The 23,139-nt window shown below is 40.8% G+C and overlaps 1 protein-coding gene across 1 annotated transcript in view; it reads left to right on the top strand.

Moving 5' to 3' along the window:
- ADAMTS6 (ADAM metallopeptidase with thrombospondin type 1 motif 6) overlaps positions 1-23,139 on the top strand; it is a 2,910,080-nt gene that overhangs the window by 1,408,346 nt on the left and 1,478,595 nt on the right. The window lies entirely within an intron of this gene.

Raw genomic sequence — 23,139 nt, forward strand, 5'->3', positions numbered from 1 at the left:
TTTACTGTTTGGTTTTTCAGTAACCTTCTCACTCATTGTTTTAGTTTGTTGTTTGGGATATTTTTGCAGTGACCCTAATGATAATGGACAATATGCATATCCACAGCTAGTGGGGTTTGGCTTTATTGGCCTGAGATTGTCCATTAAAATGACGAAACAAGTCATGGGCATTCAGAAATGCCAATTAGCTGGAACACCTGATGTTCATAAGGATCATTTGCATATATTCCATGTGCCTCTGATAAAAGAGGTTTGGGAGGTAACTCAGTGGACGTTCTAGCATTGCTGGAGTTTTCATTTTGTTTTTACTGATTGGTTTTTCAGTGATCTTCTCACTCATTGTTTTAGTTTGTTGTTTGGGATATTTTTGCAGTGTCCCGAATGATAATGGACATCAGCTGGGTATAACAGCCCTGTGTTTCTAATGCTTAGTCAAACACTCTGCTTGTGCTTTGCTGACGAGGTCATAACAAGCCCAAAATATGCATATCCACAGCTAGTGGGGTTTGGCTTTATTGGCCTGAAATTGTCCATTAAAATGACGAAACAAGGCATGGGCATTCAGAATTGCCAGTTAGCTGAAACACCTGATGTTCATAAGGATCATTTGCGTATATCACATGTGCTTCTGATACAAGAGGTTTGGGAGGTCACTCAGTGGAAGTTCTAGCTTTGCTGGAGTTTTCATTTTGTTTTTACTGATTTGTCTTTCAGTGACCTTCTCACTCATTGTTTTAGTTTGTTGTTTGGGATATTTTTGCAGTGACCCTAATGATAATGGACGCCAGCTGGGTATAACAGCCCTGTGTTTCTAATGCTTAGTCAAACACTCTGCTTGTGCTGTGCTGATGAGGTCATAACAAGGCTGAAATATGCATATACACAGCTAGTGGGGTTTGGCTTTATTGGCCTGAAATTGTCCATTAAAATGACGAAACAAGGCATGGGCATTCAGAATTGCCAATTAGCTGAAACACCTGATGTTCGTAAGGATCATTTGCATATATTCCATGTGCCTCTGATACAAGAGGTTTGGGAGGTCACTCAGTGGAAGTTTTAGCTTTGCTGGAGTTTTCATTTTGTTTTTACTGATTGGTTTTTCAGTGACCTTCTCACTCATTGTTTTATTTTCCACAAGGATGGAATTTCTCCAAGAACTAACCCATCCTTTCTACAAAAGATAGTGTCGGAAACCAACCTTAATCAATGTATTAACCTTCCAGTGTTTTTCACATATTATTCTAACAAGGGAGAGTACTCATTACATCTGTTAGATGTTCACAGACAGTTAACATTCTACCTTGACAGGAAAAAAGGACTTCAGGGAGTCTGATCAACTGTTTGTTTCCTTTTCACATATTAAATTGTGGCATCCTGTAAACAAAGTAACCCTAGCTAAATGGATTTCAGATTGTATTTCTTTCATTTAGAGGACAAGGGTTCTTTCTTTACCTATACTTCTGAATGCACATTCAACTAGCGTGGTAGCTGATTCTGATGTCTTCCAATTGAAAACTGTTCTCCATCTTCATCTGTCATAGGTTCATAGGTTCATACTTAGGTTATCTGCCCTAGGGCATTTATAAGCCTAGCCAGAGTATGTTTGGCTTTCGCCACCCATTTTAAAATAATTCTGCTATGCCCTTTTTCGAGGTTAGTATACTGTGCCTCTGTCTAACAGTGACACAGAAGTGATACCCGGGGTAAACCTACGATCTCCCATCCACTCATCAAGATTCCTCTTGAAGAGAGTCAATGAGGGACCTAACCTGGACTGGGATTTTATTCCAGAGTGAAGGGAGCCTCTGGGTTATGAATCTGTCCCTCCAGCATGTCCTATTTATTTCAGTGCTGAGGCTCAAGTCTCTCGAGCACGTAGCTCGATGGGATTTGGATTTTCTGAGGTGCAGCATGTCCATTAATTCCGGGTTGGATATGGCTTTATACGTCAGGCACAGATCGCCTCTGAGCAGATGGTATGCCACTGAGTAGAGCTGGAGTTTCTTTAACCGGGAAGCATATGGCATCTGTTTGAGCCCTTTGATCCTCTTGGTGAGGTACTTTTGGGGTCTTTCCAGTTGCTGCAGGTGTCTGGTAAGGTACATCCCAAAAGGGGCATTGTACTCAATTATGGGCCTGATGAGGGATGAGTAAAGTGACACGATGACCTCCCCTGATCTATATGTGAATCCCTTCATGATTAGGTGGGCTATATAAAATGTTTTTCTAACCACTTTGGCCACGTGGTTGTCAAATGTGAGATTGCTATCAACTTGGGTCCCCAGGCCCTAATTACTTCTTCCGTACTTAATGGATGACCACCTATGTGGTAATTTGTGGGCACTTTGTTTTTGCCAAAGGGGATGACTGTACACTTTTTGGCGTTTAGCTTGAGGCCATGGCTCTGGCACCAGTTGTCTGTTTCTATGAGGCCCTTTTGGAGGATGCTTGTGTCGGCTGGAGAGTCGATTATGGCACCCAGTTTGCAGTCATCTGCGAACTTGGTCAGCCACAGTCCTTCCATGTTGGCCTGTACCTCAGAGAAATATATACCGAACAAGAGAGTCCCAGGACTGAGCCTTGTGGGACGCCACTTGTAACTGGTTTGGAGTCTGACATGGCTCCAGCAATTCTAACCATGTGGGTTGTGTCCTTGAGCCAGTTTGCAACCCATCTAGTGACATAGGGGTTTATATTTAAGCTGGTGAGCTTATCTATAATGCCCGAGTGGGGTATTGTATCGAAGGCTTTTGCGAGGTCCAGGTAGGCTGTGTGGACCACCTTCCCCTCGTCAATGGCCTTGGTGACTGTTTCAAAGAAATCAACCAGGTTTAAGAGGCAGGATCTGCCCTTAACAAAGCCGAACTGGGTAGGATCCAGTGTCTGTAGGTCCCCAATATCTTTATTTATGAGTTCCATGATGATCCTTTCCATAGCTTTGCAGACCAAGCTAGTCAGGCTTATGGGGCAATAGTTTCCAGGATCCGTTGAGGCACCACCTTTGTGGAGAGGGACTACTGTTGCTGTACGCCACTCTTTGGGTACATATCCTGTAATAAGGCTGAGATTGAACAGTAGTTTTATGTTTGGGTTTAGCTCTTCTTGGAGTTCATGTAGGACGCAGCCCGGGACACCATCTGGTCCCATTGATGCTGTGTTTTTTGCTTTGGAGAGGGCAGCTCTTACCTGAGCATCTGAGATGTCAGGGGCAGCACTCTGCTGGGATAGATATTTGCCCTTTTGGTGGGGGGGGAGAAGTTTGCGCTGAACCTGTCAGCTAGGATGTTGGCAATGTCTGTGGGTTTGGTGTATTTTTTGTCATTTTGGACTAATTCTGAGCATATCTGGGAATTCCCACCCAGGTTCCTAACATAACTAAAGAAAGCCTTGTGATTATCCTTAGTGTGCTGTGCAATTTTTCTCTCGAAGCTGGCCTTAGACGATTTTATGAGTGCCCTGATCAGAGATGCCTTCCCTTTTTGGGATTTTGCTCTATCATGTAGTAGCTTCCTCCTTCTATTGTATAGTTTGTTTATGGCTGGGGTCCACCAGACAGGACGTCTGCCTTTGGAGGATTGGGTCTTGGTTTTATTTGGGATTGCATGATCCATGCATTCCTGAAGGTGTTCATAGAATGTGTTTATAAAGGATTCTGCGGTCTGGGCTGTATTTTCCACAGGCCCGGGGGCTTTGAAGGATTCCACCTCGGTTTTGAGGAGTGTGAAATTTGCTTTAGAGAAGTTTTTCACTGTGGTTTTCAGGGCAGGGGGTGGAGTCGGGATGTGAATATCCAGTGAGATTAGTTTATGGTCTGATCTTACCAATGAGGGATACACTTCTGGTCTGGAGCATAGAGTCCCCATGTTGGTGATGATCAGGTCCAGTATGTTTTTCCCTCTTGTGGGAGTGGTAACAAGTTGTTCCATAGCATTTGCGTTTATAAATTCTAGGAACCTTTGGGCTAGGGTGTTGGAACTAGAGTAATGCTCCCAGTCTATGTTTGGGTAGTTGAAGTCGCCCAATATAATGGTGTTTGGAGAGACCTTCATATTTTCCAGTGTTCTCAGGAAGGCCGAGTGGGGTTCCTGGGTTTGGGAGGGTGGTCTGTAGCAGGCTATAAACTGGAAGGCAGTTTTACCCACTGTTAGTTGCACATGGATAGTCTCTGATGCTTCGTGCTGTGCCACCAACCTGGAGGTGTGGGTATCTTTGACGAATATTGATACTCCCCCTCCTTTTGTGGTTCAGTCCAAGTTTTGGGGCCGAAAAGCATGGTATGAGGTATAACTTGGTAGTGCTGGGGTGCTCTCGGGAGCCTTGAACCAGGTTTCTGTTACTGCACAGATATCGCTGTCCTCCATGCTAAGGACAGTCATCAGCTTCCCTTCCTCCTTCCCCCTGCCAAATTTCCTAGAAGAACAGATGTTCGCCTGAGTTTTTCCTTTTGGAATACAATTTTACTCCAGATATGGTCTCTTTCGTTTATTTTTACATCTTTCATTCACTTATCAGCAAACTCAATCTGAGGTAATTTCCCAAAGCATTATGGGTAAGGGAGGTGCTCGAGAGTTTTTGGAGTCCACAAGCTATAAAAATGGCCAAATCTGTTCTGCAGGATCTGAACCAAACCCCCACAGGTTAATGACAGATGAAGATGGACAACTCAGATGGAACATTATGGTAAGACATATTTTGTACGACAGCATCCTATGACTCTGGAATTTTATCTCCACTGACGTGCTAAGAGAATTGTCAGCTTAACAATTTCCATAGGATGGCTCTTCTGAGAATAAACTTCCACACATATGTGCTAAAGCATATCTTCTTCTACTGGCTCATGTCAGAGCTAGTTTGGTCTTGCTTTCACTTTAATGTTTATAGTTCCCATTGGTCTGTTGCACTTTATTTGGAAATTACATTTTGAATTGCTGTTTATCCTCTTTACCAGAATGTAAATGAGTCAGACTTTATCTTGAAAAAATCGTCTTGGATCTATATGTCCTACCTAGTATGCATGAAATAGGCTACTAATTAAGTAATTAAAGTGCTGCAGCCTTGCTTAATTAGATGAAACGAAAACCTAGTGTGTGCTTTCAAACTTAGAATCTCCAAATACAGGCAGCATGGTAATGCAGTATATATGTTTTGCTTCCAGGCTGTGCTGCAGCTTTTACACAAGTACTGTTGCACATGTAGTCACAGAGTCATACTCGGATACATTTTATAACTGTTAACACAGCAGGCTTTTTATGGGAATTCAGTGGGTTTATGTTTAAAAGAGTAGTATGGTCAGTATGATTTTAAGATTTGTTATGTATGAGTTTGTTGTGGTATTATTTGTCTTTTAAATCACTGTTTTTCTGCAATGCTAAATATTCTTCTCATATAGAAGGATGTCTATCCTCCAAAAAGCTCAAATAACATCTTATTATTTGTTTATAACTTTCCTTTAAAGTAACAGAGTAGTATTTTCATTTTCTGTGCTAGTTTTAATTTTTTATATTATAAATATCATCAGCAGAATGGTTTAGAGGGATGGCTATATCTTGCAGAAGATACCACTGCTGTGGAACAGACTCCCCATTCTCATAAAACAAAGTTTATCCCTGTCGTAATTCAAGTGCAGCTTAAATCTATGGATAGGAAACAGAAACTTTGACCTATGACTGCCCCCTCTACCAGTGGACAGAGGCAGCTCTTAAATGCTTTATCCATGCATGGGTCCCCTCTAATTAAAGAACTTCCGCTAATTAATGTTTTATTTAGAAATTGTTCTTTTAGGTTGATGTTAATGGATTTCAGTCAATCATAAGGTTCAGTGTATATAAAAAACTAAACAGACCCATGCGCTATTTTGCAGTTTTGTCAGTCCTAGAATGATCTGTCACTGGGTAAGATCAATGCCTCTTAATGGAGTGTATGTCTCATGGAACATTGGGTGGGGTAAGGGCACAAGGTTTACCACTGGTCTTCTGAACAAAGAGCCCTGATGAGATGAAATATTGAGTCTGTCGTGCAGACTAATTCTGTCTTCCCTTTCTTAGGTATAGATTTACTCTGGAATCCAGTGATACAAGCACATCTTGCACTTACCACTAGTGTATCTGGCATCACCAAGTCAGTGAAAGTGCTGGTTTGGCACATTGTGCTACACCCATGTGCATATGTTTGTCATATGCATCTGTACCACTCCAATCTTATGCTAACTGCCTATATAATCCAGAATCTCTTGTGAATGCTGAAATGCGATGCAGACGTGATGTCCTGTTTCTGCATCAGTCAGGTAGGCTAGAATAAATCAGCTTCACTTTTGTAGACTAACACTGATGACTAAGTTTTAAGTTCTGCCATGTAAAATGTAGTAAGATCTTTTCTATCATGGGACAATTTAATTTGTTTCATATCATCATAAAGAAGAAGAGGTATTCCTGGCTCCAAGAAAAGAGGGCATATGAAGACTCATTTTGAACATATCAACACTGAATACCTTCATAAGAATTTCAAAATTCAAGATGTTACGTATGATTCTCCCACAAGCCTTTCTGGTTACCTTGGATCTAAAGGATGCCTATATTCAAATGTCATTTTGACCCACACCTCAGTGCAGGCTAAACGAAAATTCATTGCTTTAAGCTCTATGTGCAGGCAATACATGTATATATAACAGATAAAAAAAAAAAAAAAACATTTGCAACATTTGACATGACACTAAGACATAATTACATTTTTGTGTCTCTATCTAATAACAGCACTTACTATTTTTACTATTGCACAAGTGGATATATTGCACAGTTGAGACTTGAGGCTCATGAGACGAGAGCATTTTCAGTTGTACATAATGTAACTTGTTCTTGAGTTATTGCACAAAAAAGTAAGAAGCTTTCAATGAGCTATTGTGCAGGTGAGAAGAACCTAACAGTGGGTTGGTTGCAATTTAAGGAAAGAGATTCCCTTAAGACTGTGTGGCCTCTGACTAGGTGACCTGTTGGGTTGCATTGCTACTCAAGTTTAGAAGTCTGATAGCCTGAGGAAAGAAGCTATTTCTGAATCTAGTCATTTTGTGATGTATACTTCTGTAGTGCTTGCCCACAGTCAAGTAGAAGAACAGTCCCTGAGCTGGGTGGGTTCGGTCTCTGACAATCTTTGTAGCTCTATTGAGACACCATGCAGAGTACAGATCCTGTATAATGGAAGCGTGGACCTGATGATCCTCTCTACCACATTTACCACCCTTTGGAGAGCTTTACGATCTTTAGATTTCCCATACCGTACTGTGATAATTGCTTGTCAAGATGCTTTCAATGGTGCATCTGTAGAAGGTTGTGAGGACCGAAGAGGAAACGTTTGCTCTCTTCAACCTGCACAGGAAGTGGAGCCTTTGTTGTGCCTTCTTGACAGTGTGATTTGTGTTGATGGACCATGTTAAGTCTTCTGCAATGTGCATCCCCAGGAATTTGGTGCTCATCATCATCATTTCTGTTGTTTCTCCCTTGATTCTGAGAGGGGGATTTGCCTCGTGGTTTTTCCTGAAGTCCACTATTGTCTCATTAGTTTTGTTTATGTTCAGAGCCAGGTTGTTGTTGTCACACCAGTCAGTCAGATGCTTCACCTCTTCCCAGTATGCTGTTTCATCACTATTGCTGATTAAGGCTACTACTGTAGTGTTATAAGGCTACTACTGTAGTGTTATCTGCAAATTTGATGATGTGATTTGAGCTGTTCCTAGCTGTGCAGTCATGGGTCAGCATGGTGAACAGCAGAGGAATGAGAACACATCCTTAAGGGACTCCCGTGCTCAATGTAGTGCTCTCTGAGGTGTTGTTGCCTACGCTCACTCTTGGTGGTCTGTCAACGAGGAAGTCCAAAATCCAGTTACACATAGGAGTGCTGACACCCAAATGAATCAATTTCTCTATCAGATGTTTGTTATAACTGTGTTAAAGGCAAAGCTTATGTCAGTGAATAATAGTCAGACATAACAGTTCTTGTTTTCCAGGTGAGCCATGCATGTGTGCAGTGCCAGTGAGATGGCATCTGCAGTGGAGCGGTTCGAGTGATAAACAAATTGGAGTAGATCCAGTTATGCAGGGAGGTTTGTTGTTAAATAGTCTTTGACCAGTCTTTTGAAGCATTTCATTACGGTACATGTGAGAGCTACTGGACGATAGTCATTCAGGCTTGCTGCTTGAGATTTTTTGGGTACTGGTGTGATTGTTGTGTTCTTGAAGCACTTGGGTTCTATGGCCTGACATAGAAATGTGTTAAGTATGTCAGTAAGAACCAACATCAGTTGAACAGCACAGTCTGTTAGAGCACACCCCAGAATGCTGTCTGATCCAGATGCTTTTCTTGGGTTCACCCGGCTTAGAGTTCTCTGAATGTTGGCTGAATTGAGGCATAACAGTAAACTTAAAATGATGGTTAGGATTATCTTTAATATGAATGAATAATATCATTTTAAGTTCACTGTTATAGAACAGGTTAGCCATAAGGATGGGGGGGGGGGTCCATTTGAATTGTTCCTTGAATTACGGGAGCTGATGTGGCAGTTAAAAATAAATGCCAATCAGCCCCCTGGTCTTAATGAAATAGCCTCTTTATCTAGCTATCTCAAACTAAAAGCTGAGTTTTATCTTTAAGCTATATAAAAAATTTCAAAAGTAATGACGTGTATTTGCAGGAGGGGGTCAGCACATTGCTTTAGTACATTGCTTTAGCATAATGGGAGTATTCTTTCAAAAATAGATGCGACCTTTATATGTATTTTAATGAAATACGAATTTTGTATGAAAAAAAAACTTTTTATAAGTTTATTTTTATTATTTTATTGTTAAAATTGGTTCTAAATTGAATGATTGTCTTAATTGTTTTAGTCACATGGTATGTTGATTATTTATAAGGTAGGAAGCAAAGTAAGCTTCTTGTATTCTGAAGAAGTCATATGCTTATTGCAGACGAAAGCGCTAAATAAAAGTTATTACAGCTATCCACCTGTGTGCTGCTTAGTTCCTCGTGTTCCTTGTTATCCAGGGAGCGAACATTGGCCAGTAACATAGATGGAAGTGCAGGCTTGTGTGGGTTGTTCTTTAGGCTGGTATATATTCCAGCTCTAGTTCCTCTTTTCTTCATTCTTTCACATCTTTTCCTTCTTCTCCTCATTTTAGACGTTTTAGAGGTCAGAGTTGTTTGAGCAAGACATTTTGGACCATGATTGAGTATAATTCCTTGTTTCTGGAGATCATCAAGTTCCTGGAGTGTAGTAGGTGTAACGGGGCTCGCAAACAGCAGCTCCTCAAACCTGCAGCACTGCAAGCTTGAAGATCAAATTTCTAGAAGTTTCTGTCTACTATAACTTAGTTTACCTTCAGTATTTCCCTTGATTTTGGATTTTTTTGTTGTTTTAGACATAAAACAAGAGAGTGCACGTTTCCCTGTCAAGCTGAAGCAGACACGCCACATTGGGAGCCACCATTATTTTTCCCTATTTCTATATAGCTGTATTACAAGAAAAAAGATTTAGTGTTGTACTATTTCATTTAATAATTTCTGCTTTACTCTTTGTTTTTTCTATAGTTCTAAAGGTATTCTCAAAATGTTTGATTCTTTGACAGAATTCTTCAGCCTCTAAGTTGTCCATATCTACCCTTATGTAGATGATCTAATCTAGGCTTCATCCAGAGGGAAAAAAAAAACGTGCAGGATCAGCATTGCACTGTAGATCTTTTTACTTCACCTGAGTTTTGCTCTAAACCTGTAGAAAGCCACCATGCATCCTTTGCAAAGTTTAGCTTTCCTAGAATGGCAGCTCAGCACTTCTTGCATGATGGCCTTCCTTCATCAGGAAAAGATTGCGTTTCTGACCTTATACTTCCAATTTCTTCTGATCTTAGAAAAGACATCTGCAAGACTGATGTTGAGAGCCATGGAGTTCAACCCTTCAGTAATACTCATGGTTCTATTTGCTAGACTCCACATGAGTAAGATTCTGTGGTAGCTCAAGTCAGTTTCAGCACAGCATTGCCACCCTTTCAGCTTCCCAATTCTTCTCTTCCTTTTAGTGAAGAAAGAGTTCTTTGGTTGAATGAGCAACAAGATATCACTCAATTTGAGAGTGCCCTTTCTGATTCCTGTTCCTCATCAGACAACCTCCAGAGGTACTTCAGATCTGACCTGGGAGACTGTTCTGTGAGCATGAAATTCCAAGAAATACGGTCAAGGCAGGATAGGTACAAGCATATAACTATCAAATAAATTAAAGCCTGATCCTGACCCTTCAAGCTCTTCACTACCACTGGTCTACAGGAACCATACAACTCTTGACAGACAATACCTTAGTCATATGGCATATCAACAAACAAGGGGAACAAAATCCTATAATTTCCACAGGTTAGCAGTGAGGGCGTGGGAAATTGCCATTCATCACAAACTGTTTCTCCAAGCAACTTACATCTCATGAGAGATGAACTCCATAGCATATTATATGAGCATATCTAAAGTAGACCCTCACAAATGGATGCTAAACAGAGGGGTGTTTCTACAGATTGTCCATCAGTGGGAAGCCCTCAAACAGATCTTTTTGCATGCACTCTGAACAGGCATCTCAACATATTTTGTTCTAGAGTCACAGAAAATTGGAAATAGTTGTCTTTTCAATCTCTTGAAAGGGGAATTCCTTTATGCCTTCTCACCCTTCCCCATATTCTGAAAGTCTTTCTAGAAATCAAGAAGGACAAGCCAAATATCCTGCTGGTAATCCCCTTTTGGTCCAGAGAACATTGGTTCTCCTTTCGGTTAAATTTAGCACAAAGGCAATCACCATGTTACCCCACAGAATGGATGTATTCACACAACAAAAGTGCTTTCTAATTCATCCAGACTTGCAAACACTCATCTTGATGGTTTGCATGATAGACTTTTCATAACATTCAGACACCATTTCTCTGAGGACATAATACAGGTATCACGGGAGTCTAGAAAATTTGCTATAAAAAATGTTAAGTTTCCAAATGGAAGAGATTTTCAGTTTGGTTCCAAAAGAAAGGATAAGACCCCTACCAACTGGGTATTACCATCATCCTCAAATACTTGTTTGAGCTGCTTGACTCTTGTCTGGTGTACTCTCGTTAAAGGACATTTTTCAGCAACTTCTATTTACTTATGGATTTACTTCTTACTTCATGCTGTGGGGTCAAACAATTCTTAAAAGGCATTCTTCACATTAGGGCTCCAAGAAAATTCACTCCTCTGCTGCCTTGGGACCTGAATTATTTTGTGCTTCTTTAGAATTCTGTACTTTTTGACTGTTTTATTAGTGGATTTGACTTCTAGTAAAAGGATATCAGAGTTGCAGTCCATTATGTCCTCACCTCCTTTCCTGATTTTTCAGAAAAAGATGGTTTCTCTTAGAGCTAATCATTTTTTTATGCCTAAGGTTGTAAAGGTTGTAAATCAGTCCATCCATTTACCAATATTTTTCCTAACCCTCAAAATAAGAGATAAAAGATTCCTCCTTCACTTGGTGTTTGTCGCTTGTCTATTCAGGATGAAGTAGATGAACATTGTGGGTTCTGTTCAAGCAGCTGTATTATATACAAACATAAACATGTATACAAATTAGCTGTCTCATACATAGATGTTCACACTCTGCCTGTACTCACAAAATGGCACTGAAGATAGTATGTGCCTGGTATTTATATTGCACATTCAGGTCTTAGAAATGCTTCTTAAAGGTACAACACATCTGTTATTCTGCATCCTCCATCTTTGAAAAATGACGTTGACAATATTGACTGACATGCTATAGGTATGAAGTAATTTTCCATCATGCAGTTATACAAAACTAGATACATATATACAACTACGTCCATGTTGCTGTATAAGATATACACACATACACACTGGGCCTGGCGATACAACCAAATCATGTGATGTATGAACTGGAATTGGAATTAGGAACTGGGATTGTCTCTGCTGAAAGTGCAACCTTAGGGATGTTATGAACATTATTAGAAATGGTGGTAGGAATCAAAACACATTCTGGGATGGTAACACTGTCTAAATCACTCTTGAGATTTAGAGACTGTATCACAGGAACAATGCTGTGATAATGGTTCTGGTACAGGAAGTAGATGTCTTTGATTCCTCCTATACTACACACCCTCAGATTTCACAAGGTAAGATCTCGGTTCTTCATATATGTTTGTTACTTGACCAATCTGATCTAAACCTTTCGCCGTTTGTATCCTCACTGTCTTCTTTCAACGGACAAAGAAATCTGCTTAATCTGTTGTAGCTGGACTTCTGGAAAGAATGCTTTCTGAACAATTGGGCTTTGACTGCTTTGTTGTTTTTAGCTTTAGGCCTCAATAACATTGGACTGATAGTCAATATTGTTTTGGTTTGCCTAGACGGAAGTCTTTGAGCAGGTGAGCCAAGTATATCGTTACAGGGTATGTTTCTGAGATTGAATAAATTCAAAAAGACATCGGTATTGTCACACTTTGACTTCTCAGCTAATTGCTTTGCACTCTGTACTGCACGTTCAGCTAGTCCATTTGACTGCGGATATTCTGGACTACTAGTGACATGTACAAAGTCCCATTCTCTTGCAAATTTCTGAAACAACTAACTGGTAAAATGGGTACCATTGTCAGAGATAAACTTTTGTGGACTTCCATGGACTGAGAAATGACGTTTCAACTTGGTAATAACAGTAGTGCGGTAGTGGAAGTTAGATTAGGTAGTAAATCAATCTAAAACCAGTTTGAATAAGAGTTTACCAGTACTAAGTAATGTTGATTCATCATCATTCTCTTTCGGCTTTTCCCGTTAGGGGTCGCCACAGTGGATCATCTCTTTCCATTTCTTCCTATCCTCTGCATCTTGCTCTGTCACACCAACCGCCTGCATGTCCTCTCTCACCACGTCCATAAACCTTATCTTAGGCCTTCCTCTATTCCTCTTACCTGGCAGCTCCATCCTTAGCATCTTTTTCCCAATATACCCATCATCCCTCCTCAGCACATGTCCAAACCAACGCAATCTCGTCTCTCTTGCTTTGTCTCCAAACTGTCCAAAATGAGCTGACCATATAATATACTGATTCCTAATCCTATCCATCCTAGTCACACCGATTGCAAATCTTAACATCTTTAACTCTCCCACATCCAGCTCTGACTCCTGCCTTTTTGTCAATGCCACTGTCTCCAACCCATATAACATAGCTGGTCTCACTACCCTCTTGTAGACCTTCCCTTTCACTCTTACTGGTACCCGTCTGTCACAAATCACTCCTGACACTCTTCTCCACCCACTCCACCCTGCCTGTACTCTCTTCTTCACCTCTCTTCCACATTCACCATTACTCTGAACTGTTGATCCCAAGTACTTAAACTCGTCCACCTTTACCAACTCTACTCCCTGCATCCTCACCATTCCTCTACCCTCCCTCTCATTTACACACATGTATTCTCTCTTAGCCCTGCTGGCCTTCATTCCTCTGCTCTCTAGAGCATATCTCCACCTCTCCAGAGTCTCCTCAACCTGATTCCTACTCTCACTACAGATCACAATGTCATCTGCAAACATCATAGTCCACGGGGCCTCCTGTCTGATCTCATCTGTCAACCTATCCATCACCACTGCAAATAAAAAAAGTTCTCAGAGCTGATCCTTGATGTAATCCCACCTCCACCTTAAACGGATCTGTCACTCCCACTGCAGTCCTCACCACTGTCACACTACCCTCGTACATATCCTGTACCACTCTTACATACTTCTCTGCCACTCCCGACTTCCTCATACAATACCACAACTCTTCTCTAGGCACCCTGTCATATGCTTTCTCCAAGTCTACAAAGACACAATGCAACTCCTTCTGACCTTCTCTGTATTTCTCCAACAACACTCTCAGAGCAAACATTGCATCTGTAGTGCTCTTTCCTGGCATGAAACCATACTGCTGATCACTAATCATCACCTCCTTCTTAACCTTGCTTCCACTACTCTTTCCCATAACTTCAAGCTGTGACTAATCAGTTTTATCCCTCTGTAGTTACTGCAGCTCTGCACATCACCCTTATTCTTAAAGATAGGTACCAAAACACTTTTTCTCCACTCCTCAGGCATCCTCTGACTTTCCAAAATTTCATTAAACAATCTAGTTAGAAATTCCACTGCCATTTCTCCTAAGCACCTCCATGCTTCCATTGGTATGTCATCTGGGCCAACAGCCTTTCCATTCTTCATCCTCTTCATAACTGCCCTTACTTCCTCCTTGCTAATCTGTTTCACTTCCTGATTCACTATCCCCACATCATCCAACCTTCTCTCTCTCTCATTCTCTTCATTCATCAGCCTCTCAAAATACTCTTTCCATCTACTCAACACACTCTCCTCTCTTGTGAGTACCTTTCCCTCACTATCCTTTATCACCCTTAATTGCTGCACATCTTTCCCAGCTCTGTCCCTCTGTCTAGCTAATCGGTACAGGTCCTTTTCTCCCTCTTTAGTGTCCAATCTCTCGTACAACTCTCCATATGCCTTATCAATGTTGATTGTTCCACTCAAATATGTTAGTGGCTACTGTTGAACAAGGTAGTTCAGGAACTTGACTTGGTTGAAGTGGTTCTTTTTGCAAATGCAGTTTAGTACTATTACACACTGAACAAGAAGAAAGTACTCTATCAATGACTTTTGCTAGAGAAGTCCAAAATACTAGTCCTCTAGCCCTTCTTTTGGTAGCTTCAGAACCTGGCTGACCACGATGCAAAATCTGGATGTATTCGTGTTGTAAGGAAATAGGAGCAACAATTTTAGGACCTTTGTAAATAATGCCATCTTCCATCAACATCTCACCTCTGTAAGGAAAGTAGGGTTGCACTGCAGGTGGTACACTAAATTGCTTTGACGGCCATCCATCATTAATGTAGTGGTTGAGCTTTTGCAAAACTGGATCAGTCTTTGAATGATCTTTTAGATTATCAAGTCTTGTGGTGGAAAAATTATGCACTTCCATGACATCAAAGTCAAAAGTTTCTGCATAAAGCTGTTCCTCTGTATTTCTGGGCAATCTGGATAAGGTATCAGCCAGATAAAGACGTTTGCCTTTTGTTTAGACCATTTTGAAGTTGTACTTTTGCAATTTAAGCATCATTCTTTGTAATATTGCTGGAGCTGAATGCACAGACTTTTTTAAAATAGTAACCAGAGGCTGATGATCAGTTTCAGTCTGAGTATCTCAACCATAGATATAATCATGAAACTTGGAACATGCAAGCACTGTTGCCAAAAAATCTTTCTCAATCTGAGCATATTGCTTTTCAGTTTGGGTAAGTGTTCTAGATGCATAGGCTACTGGTTTATCCTCTTGAAGAATAACTGTACCAAGACTAAATTTTGAAGCATGCAGAAAAGAGTTACCAGTTTGTTGACATCATAGTATTTTAATGTGGGTGGAGTAGCTATTTTCTGCTTAAGGTCTTTAAATGTTTGCTGGTGATGTTCTCACCATGACCATATAATATTCTTATGTGTTAGCTCTCTCAAAGGCACTGTCAGCTCACTGAAGTCTGGTATGAACTTGCCTAAATGGTTGACCATACCAAGAAAACATTATAGAGCTTGAACATTATCTGGTGCTGACATCTCAAGAATGGCTGCTTGCTAGGTCTGGTCTCAAGCCAATGCTAGTAAATAAATGACCTACATATGTAACTTCTGGTAGTCTGAATTTGCACTTTAGAGGCTTGAGCTGTAAGTTCACTTCACATGCTCTGTCTAGAACTCTCTTAAGATTTCTGTCATGCTCTGCTTCACCATTGCCTCATTATGGCACATAGATAACCTGAAAAAAAAATTGCACTATTGCATGCTGAAGGACTTCACTTGCAGAATTTATTACAAATGGCATCCTAAGAAATCTGTTTCTTCCAGCTGGGGTACTGAATGTAGCCAGTAGTGAAGATTTGCAATCAAGAATCACTTGCCAAAATGAACTTTTTGCATCTAAAACAGAGGCATTCGGTATTATAGTTACGACTTCTTCAACTCTATGCATGGGATGATGCAGTCTTTTTAATGCTTTGTTCAAATCTTTTGGGTCAATGCATATTCTGATTTCATTTGAGCCATTTTTGTGAGCTGCTACCATGGATGGCACCCATTCAGTAGGTTCTGTAACTGGACGGATTTCACCTTGCTGTACAATTTTGTCCAGCTGAGCTTTGATCTTATGCTGTATAGCTATCGGAATTTTTCTTGATGGTCTGACCACTGGACTGATCTCTGGGTCTAACTTCATAGAATACAGAACTGGAAGTTTGCCCAACTTGTCATGGAAAACATCAGCATACTCTGAAAAAAAATAGTGTTAGTGAAGCAGGAACTGGGACATGTGTTTATTTGGTAAAAGAAAGCAGATTCATTCTCAAACTGTCTCTGAGACCTAATAATGACTGCACAGGTCTTCGGACAACATAGAATAATAAGCTATAGCAGTTCTTGGCCACATAACATGAAAGCAGTAGTGAGCCTTCAATTTGAATTTCTTCACCTCCATAAGCAACAAGTTTTGCACAACTGGTCACATTTAGTTGTTCACCAGCTCTCACCTTAACAAAAGTATCTGCAGGCATAATATTACACTTTGTTTGAGCCAGTGTCTACTTTGAGCTCAGTGGGTTCACCATTGATCTGGACAGTACAAAATACTTAATTCTTTGCCAGTAAATGTACTGAATCAATCTTTTTACCAATTACTGATACACCAATTACATAGAAAGCAGACTGTTGCAGTTCAGCTTGATCAATTTGCTTTTTCAAATGACCCTTCTTTATAATAGTGTGAGGCTTACTTGAGTTGCAAAAGTTTTGAAAATGGTTCCATTTCTTACATTTATGGCATTGCTGACCAAATGGTAAGCACTTTTCTCTTTTAGACTCATAGTTAGCACCACAGTTGTTACAGTTAACAATAAAGCTTGACTTGGGTTTTGCTGATTCACCCTTGTACAGCACTGAACATGCTCCTTTAACTGAACTAGTCTTAGAACTTGTTGGAATGTTGCGGGATCCCCTAGGAAAACTTGCAGGGGCAGCAACTGCCATGTGCTTAGGCCTGTTTCTCCTGACCACATGTTGCATGCTGTCTACATTTGCTCTGGAGCTTGCAGAAGCTATGCTGTTATCACTTACAAGCATATTTGTGTGCCTTTCTGTAACTTCATGAATTTGAGAAATCTCAATAGCTTTGCTCAGCATTAAATCACTGTCATGAAGCAAAGTCTTTCTCACAGCAGCAATATTAATACCACACAAGTCTGTCCTTTATTAACTCATCTTTTAAGTCACCAAACTTACACATTTTAGCTTTATTTCTCAGGTCAGTAATATAAGCTGCAAACATTTCTCCTTGCTTTTGATCTCTTGTGTAAAATAAATGCCTCTCTAATGTAACATTGGTCTGGGGGTTGCACATCTCTCTAAATTTGCACTTCAGACATTTGGGGTCTTCTCTTGATTCAGCCTGCTCAACAATATGACAGTTTGCCCCTTCACCTTCATATACTGCTGGTGCATATACAAGTGAATGCTCTCTTTCTGTGGCCTCTGACCCTGCTAGATTTACTAAAACGAATACCCTGGTGCATGCATCTTTGTCAGATTAAGCTGGTTTTATGAATATATTGTACTCTTTCTCAAATATTCTCCAATTCTCTGCAGTATTCTGATCAAATGCAAGTGGTAGTGGTTTGCAAAAGCCATCTGCCATATTAATACATCTCATTGAAGACTTTTCCCAATATGCAAGAACACACGTGCACATATGCCTGAAATGTTTGACCAATAGCACAAGTCTGTATAACAGAACTTTGCAAAATAAATTTCCTGGGCATTGTAATACTCTTGAAATCACATTTTATCAGTGTAAGAAACATTTCAAATAATTGCACTGTGCGAATAAACTGGGCAGAAGAAGCTCAGAGTAAGAAACATTTCAAAGTAATTGCACTTTGCGAATAAACAGTACGCAGCACACTGAAATTTCCCCAAAATGGCTGTACTTTGCTAAACAACTCTGTATAGTGCAAGAAAAACTCTGTAATGGTGGCACTCTATGAATAGACGCACCCAGCACAAAAAAATTTTTGAAAATCGTGTATTTGACTGCACTTTACAAAATAGTGGCACCTTGCACACAACAAACTCCAGAATAAATGCACAGTAATAAACACACAGTGTAAGCACTTTTGTACACTTTGAGATACTTTGAATAACTCTAGTTATACTATTCAGTGCTCCAGTCAATGTGAAGTAGTAGTTTATGCCAAAACAGAGTAATTCACAAAAAAAATGCAGTCGCCTTGCTCTATTTATACTCAATATGCCCCTTTTGTTCTTTGTTATATTCATTTTGTTCATTTAATCTCTTTTCATGCCCATTATATTTTTTGTGCTTGTTTTAACTGTAAACATGCTTGTTTTACTTTAAACATGCTTGTTTTGCAATTTTGAGGTAATTCTGAACCCTTTTCCGATGCTCGTTTTATCATATCTCTTAATTTCGAACATTTCATTTAAGTAATAAACTTTTTATGCTTTTTGTTTGCTTAATAAACATTTGTGTGTTATTCGTTTGCTTAGTAATAATTTTGTCCCCTCATAATGCTCTGATGTTCATCGTGTTTCACTGTTGCAGTCATTACATTTGGGTAATCTGCTGGCAGGTTGCCCTCAGTCGGCCTGAACTCCAAAGTCTTGGGTCCTGTGTCGGTTGTTGTCTCCTCTTCCATTATGTCAGGGGTATAAAACATGCAGCCGACACCATTTTCTTTAGTCTTTCCTGCCGCGCGGTGCCCGAAGCAGAAGCATTTCGCAAGTGCCGGTCGGCCGACTACTGAAATATTCGAGTTTGAGATTCAGAACCAAAGTCTTCACTAAAGCTAAGTACCCCATTGGGGAAACTTTTTTCATGCTCCATACCGATGTCAGAAAAAGTTAATAGTTGTATTACTTGTGGGAAGCAAATACCTCATAAGGATTTCCATTTATACTGTATTCCTTGCCTAGGCCCTGATCACAACGTGCCTGGCTGTCGGTTTTGTGCTAGATTTAACCAATGCACTATTAAGCATCGGTATATTTTTGCATCAAAGTATTCAGGAAACAAATTTAACTACCCAGAAATGTCGTCGGATAGCAATCCGACTACCGGAGTACATAAAAAACGCAAAGCAAAGGACAGAGAGAGACAGTCGAGGTCCAAAACCGACGACGAAGCTTCTCCTAAGCCTGTCGCCGGTTCGCCGATACTCATTGAGGTGCTTTCGCAGCCCCTGATGCCCGCTACTTTCGAGTCGCAAGCCCCTACTGACACCCATGTGGAGTCGGGCATGCCGCGAGATACTCAAAGTATTGGACCCATGGATGTATCTTCCTCAAATGGGTCTGGAGCCGCTGAGCAGGCACTGGCTTCTGAGGGTGTATTCAGGCCTCAACATTTGTATATCAAATCGACGACAGCTGCAAAACTAAAGACAAAAGCAACTTCTAAAACTAAAAAACCGACGCATGAGCCACGTGCACAGGCCTCTATGCCTAAAGAACAGATGATCAAAATGGCTGAAGATCTTATTACCTTGATCACGGATACCCATCCCCCTCCAGATAAGAGGCCTAGGCAAGACACTGATTATGAATCTTCAGATCAGGTTTCTATTTCTTCTGCTTCCTCTTCTGATCAGGAATTATCTATACCTCCCTATGAGGATTCAGATACAGAGGAGTCCATACCATCTGCATCACCTCCTGAGCATTATTCATTTGGAGAAACCTTGCATACTTTGAGGGAGCATTTTCACTGGGAGAGTCAAGATTTCTCAGAATCAAAAAAGAGGCTCAGGGATTTTCTTCTTCTCCCTCAGCACAGACCTTTAGCCATTCCCCCCTGTTTTAGACATTGTGGATGATGTGTTTTCGGAGTCAGGCTTGACCCCAGACTCCTTACCCTCGGCTCCTAGCAAGCCTGACAGATATTTACAGGGTCCCTGACTCATACATTTTTATTTAGAAACCCTGCTGCTGATCCTGAAACTATTTCACAGGGTCCAAAGGGAGTTAAGGCCTCAACAGCAAAAAATCCTACCCCCTCTGACAGAGATTCAAGGGCACTGGATAGATGGGGAAAAAAGGTTTATACATCTGCAACCTTGGCAATTAGGGCCTTAAACTGTCAATTTCATATGCTCAATTATCAACAACATGTTATGGGATTGCTGAAACAGAAAATTATGTTGATTTCTGAATGTGCAGAAAATAAAGAATTGCAGGAATTATTGCATGCAGCTGAACAGGTTGGAAAGCATACTTTGCAATGTGGTTTTGATTCCTTAGAGGCCTCCTGCAGGGTTGCACTTACTGGGTCTGTGATTAGGAGGCGTGCCTGGGTAAAAGAACATCATTTACCTGATCATGTTAAAGCTAAATTGCTAGATGTACCTTTACAGCATGATACTCTGTTTGGTATTAAGGCAGAAGAGGTTTTAAAGAAAATGGAAGACAAAGCTAAGTTTATGCAAACTGTAAAAGACTTCTTAGAAGTGCAGCCACCAAGATTCAGTAGACACTGGCCTATAAAAAATTGGTCCTTTCCTGTGTCAGCCAGAGCTCAAAGGGGCAAATCCAGACACCCTAAGGGTTCCAGATACCAGGCGCAAGATTCATTCAGGTCAAAGCAATGGGGTGCTTCTACCTCCAAATCTGGAGGAGATAAAGCGCAAACCTACAGAAAACAGTCCCAATAACTTCCCTCTGCCTGCACCAAGCACTTATCTTTTGGCAGCACCCTTAGGGGGAAAATTAGCACTTTTTGCTCAAAATTGGCAGTTAATAACCCAGGACAAGTGGATGCTAAACGTAGTATCACAGGGATACAGATTCCATTTCCATACTCTGCCAATGGCAAACGGCTTCCCAGATCTGCCAAAAAATCAATGGGCAGGGGCACAGAAACAGGTTACGTCCCTCATGGATATGGGGGCCATTCAGCCAGTACCAGAACAAGAAAAAGGACAATATTTTACTCAAGACTGTTCTTGGTACCCAGAAAGGACAAGGCCTGGCGGCCATTACTGGATTTATCGATTTTGAACACATACCTGGACATTCCAAAATTCAAAATGCTGACTTTACAGCAGCTTCTGCCCATGCTGGGCAAGACTGCTTAGCTGGTGACATTAGACCTAAAAGAGGCATACCTGCATGTCCCAGTAAGACAATTGTGCAGAAGATACCTCAGATTCAAGGCTGGCTTGATGCATTACCAATTCTCTGCACTGCCCTTTGGCTTATCTACTGTGCCCAGGGTCTTTACAAAGTGCCTGGCACCAGTAATTGCATTTTGCAGACAAAGAAGTATTCAAATATATCCTTACTTGGACGACTGTCTCATTCAAGCAGAGAACAAGGACATTCTTCTTCAACACCTGGCATTTGTGAAAAGGCTTCTAACATGCCTAGTGCAAGCTTGAATACAACTGTCCAGATGGCTTACCTCACACCAGACAAGCAAAGGCAACTGTCTACTTACTTCAAACTGATGGCAACAAAAACCCAGTTATCTGCAAGACAAATTCTGCAGGCTTTGGGCTTCATGGCATCCTGCATCCTACTGATTCCATATGTGAGACTGCATATGAGGGAACTGCAATGGTACCTAAAATGTTTATGGAGTCAGCATTGTCACAGTCTGGAAACAATGATTCCTCTCATTCCCTGCCTACAACAGGAGTTTCTATGGTGGGCAAAGGCATATCACCAAAACATGGGACGGTCCTTCACTCTACCCCCTGCCAGCCAAACCTTAACAACAGACGCATCAGATTATGCCTGGGGGGCCCACATGGCAGGAAGATGCATTCAGGGCATATGGACCCCAAAACAAATGCATCTACATATCGACCAGAAAGAGATGCTAGCTGTTCAGAATGCCCTAACAGCCTTCAATTCTGCATTTCCTGTGTTGCACTTATTTTAAAATCGTTTTTTTCTTAAAACTTGCATTTTACCTGTCTCTGGCCTAGCACTCAAGTGTGGGGTCATTTATTGCACTGTTCTAACTTGTTGCTACTTGTGTATTTCTGCTATCTTTAAACAAAACAAAAAAAACCCCAAAAATTCTTGCTTTTTTTCCCACTTTCTGAAATTTAAAAAAAGTTCAGTTACAGATTTGCTGTTCTGAACTGTTTGTAAGTTTCTTGGAGGCCATTGCTTGCTTGGGCTAAAGGGAAGTCTCTGTGTTCATCAGTGGCAGTGGTAAGCACTGAACAGCCTGTCTGCCCCTGTGGGAGTGGTTACTGCCTAGAAACTGTAGTTTTATTGGCCATTTTGCGTTAATTCCAAACTTTTTGATCCCCCTCTCAAAACCCTCTTTTGCGCATAGCTCAGCATCGGGCAGCGCCACTTAATCAGGTTTAAAGTATTCCCAGCTCCACAAATTCTGCTCTTCACTTTTTCCCTTAGGACTGTTCCAAATCTCAAATTAAGCACTCTATTTTCCTTCTAAAACCCAGCAGTAGCTAGGATAAGTGTCTTATAAGTAAGCACTAATAAACTAAAGCACTACACCCTCTTATACTCCCTTTAAGTACTTGGCTCCCTATTGGTCCTTTTTGATCAAGTCAAAAAGTAATTCCTTATACTATTCTGGCATGTCCAAAAGTCAGTTTCAGGTTTACTCTCCAGTCCAGCTAGTGAATATGGGAATCTTGAGGCAATGTTACAACTGCCTTATGTACACAGACCACCCTCTCCTCTTCCCAACAAGCTCAAATATATGTGAGAGATGCAACTATATAGCCAAACTGAAGGCTGAGCTCTCTCAACATAGTACTGCACGGTCAGTTTGGAGGAGAAGGTAATCACACACACCACAAATCCAGTCTCACATAGACCTATCGCAACAGCAAACCAAACACATAAACACACAAAAACATACTCGGAGGCTCTAAATAAAAATCTGCCCAAGCAACAGAGACCTCCAAAGCAGACATCCAAGCAACTGCTACCCCACAACAATACCCACGTATCACATAGTTCACAAAGTCAGTGTGCCACACAGTCACAGCCCTTAAGGCTAAACAA

The sequence above is a fragment of the Protopterus annectens genome, chromosome 2.part1 (assembly GCF_019279795.1).
Source record: "Protopterus annectens isolate FY-2018-M chromosome 2.part1, PAN1.0, whole genome shotgun sequence".
Taxonomy (NCBI): domain Eukaryota; kingdom Metazoa; phylum Chordata; order Ceratodontiformes; family Protopteridae; genus Protopterus; species Protopterus annectens.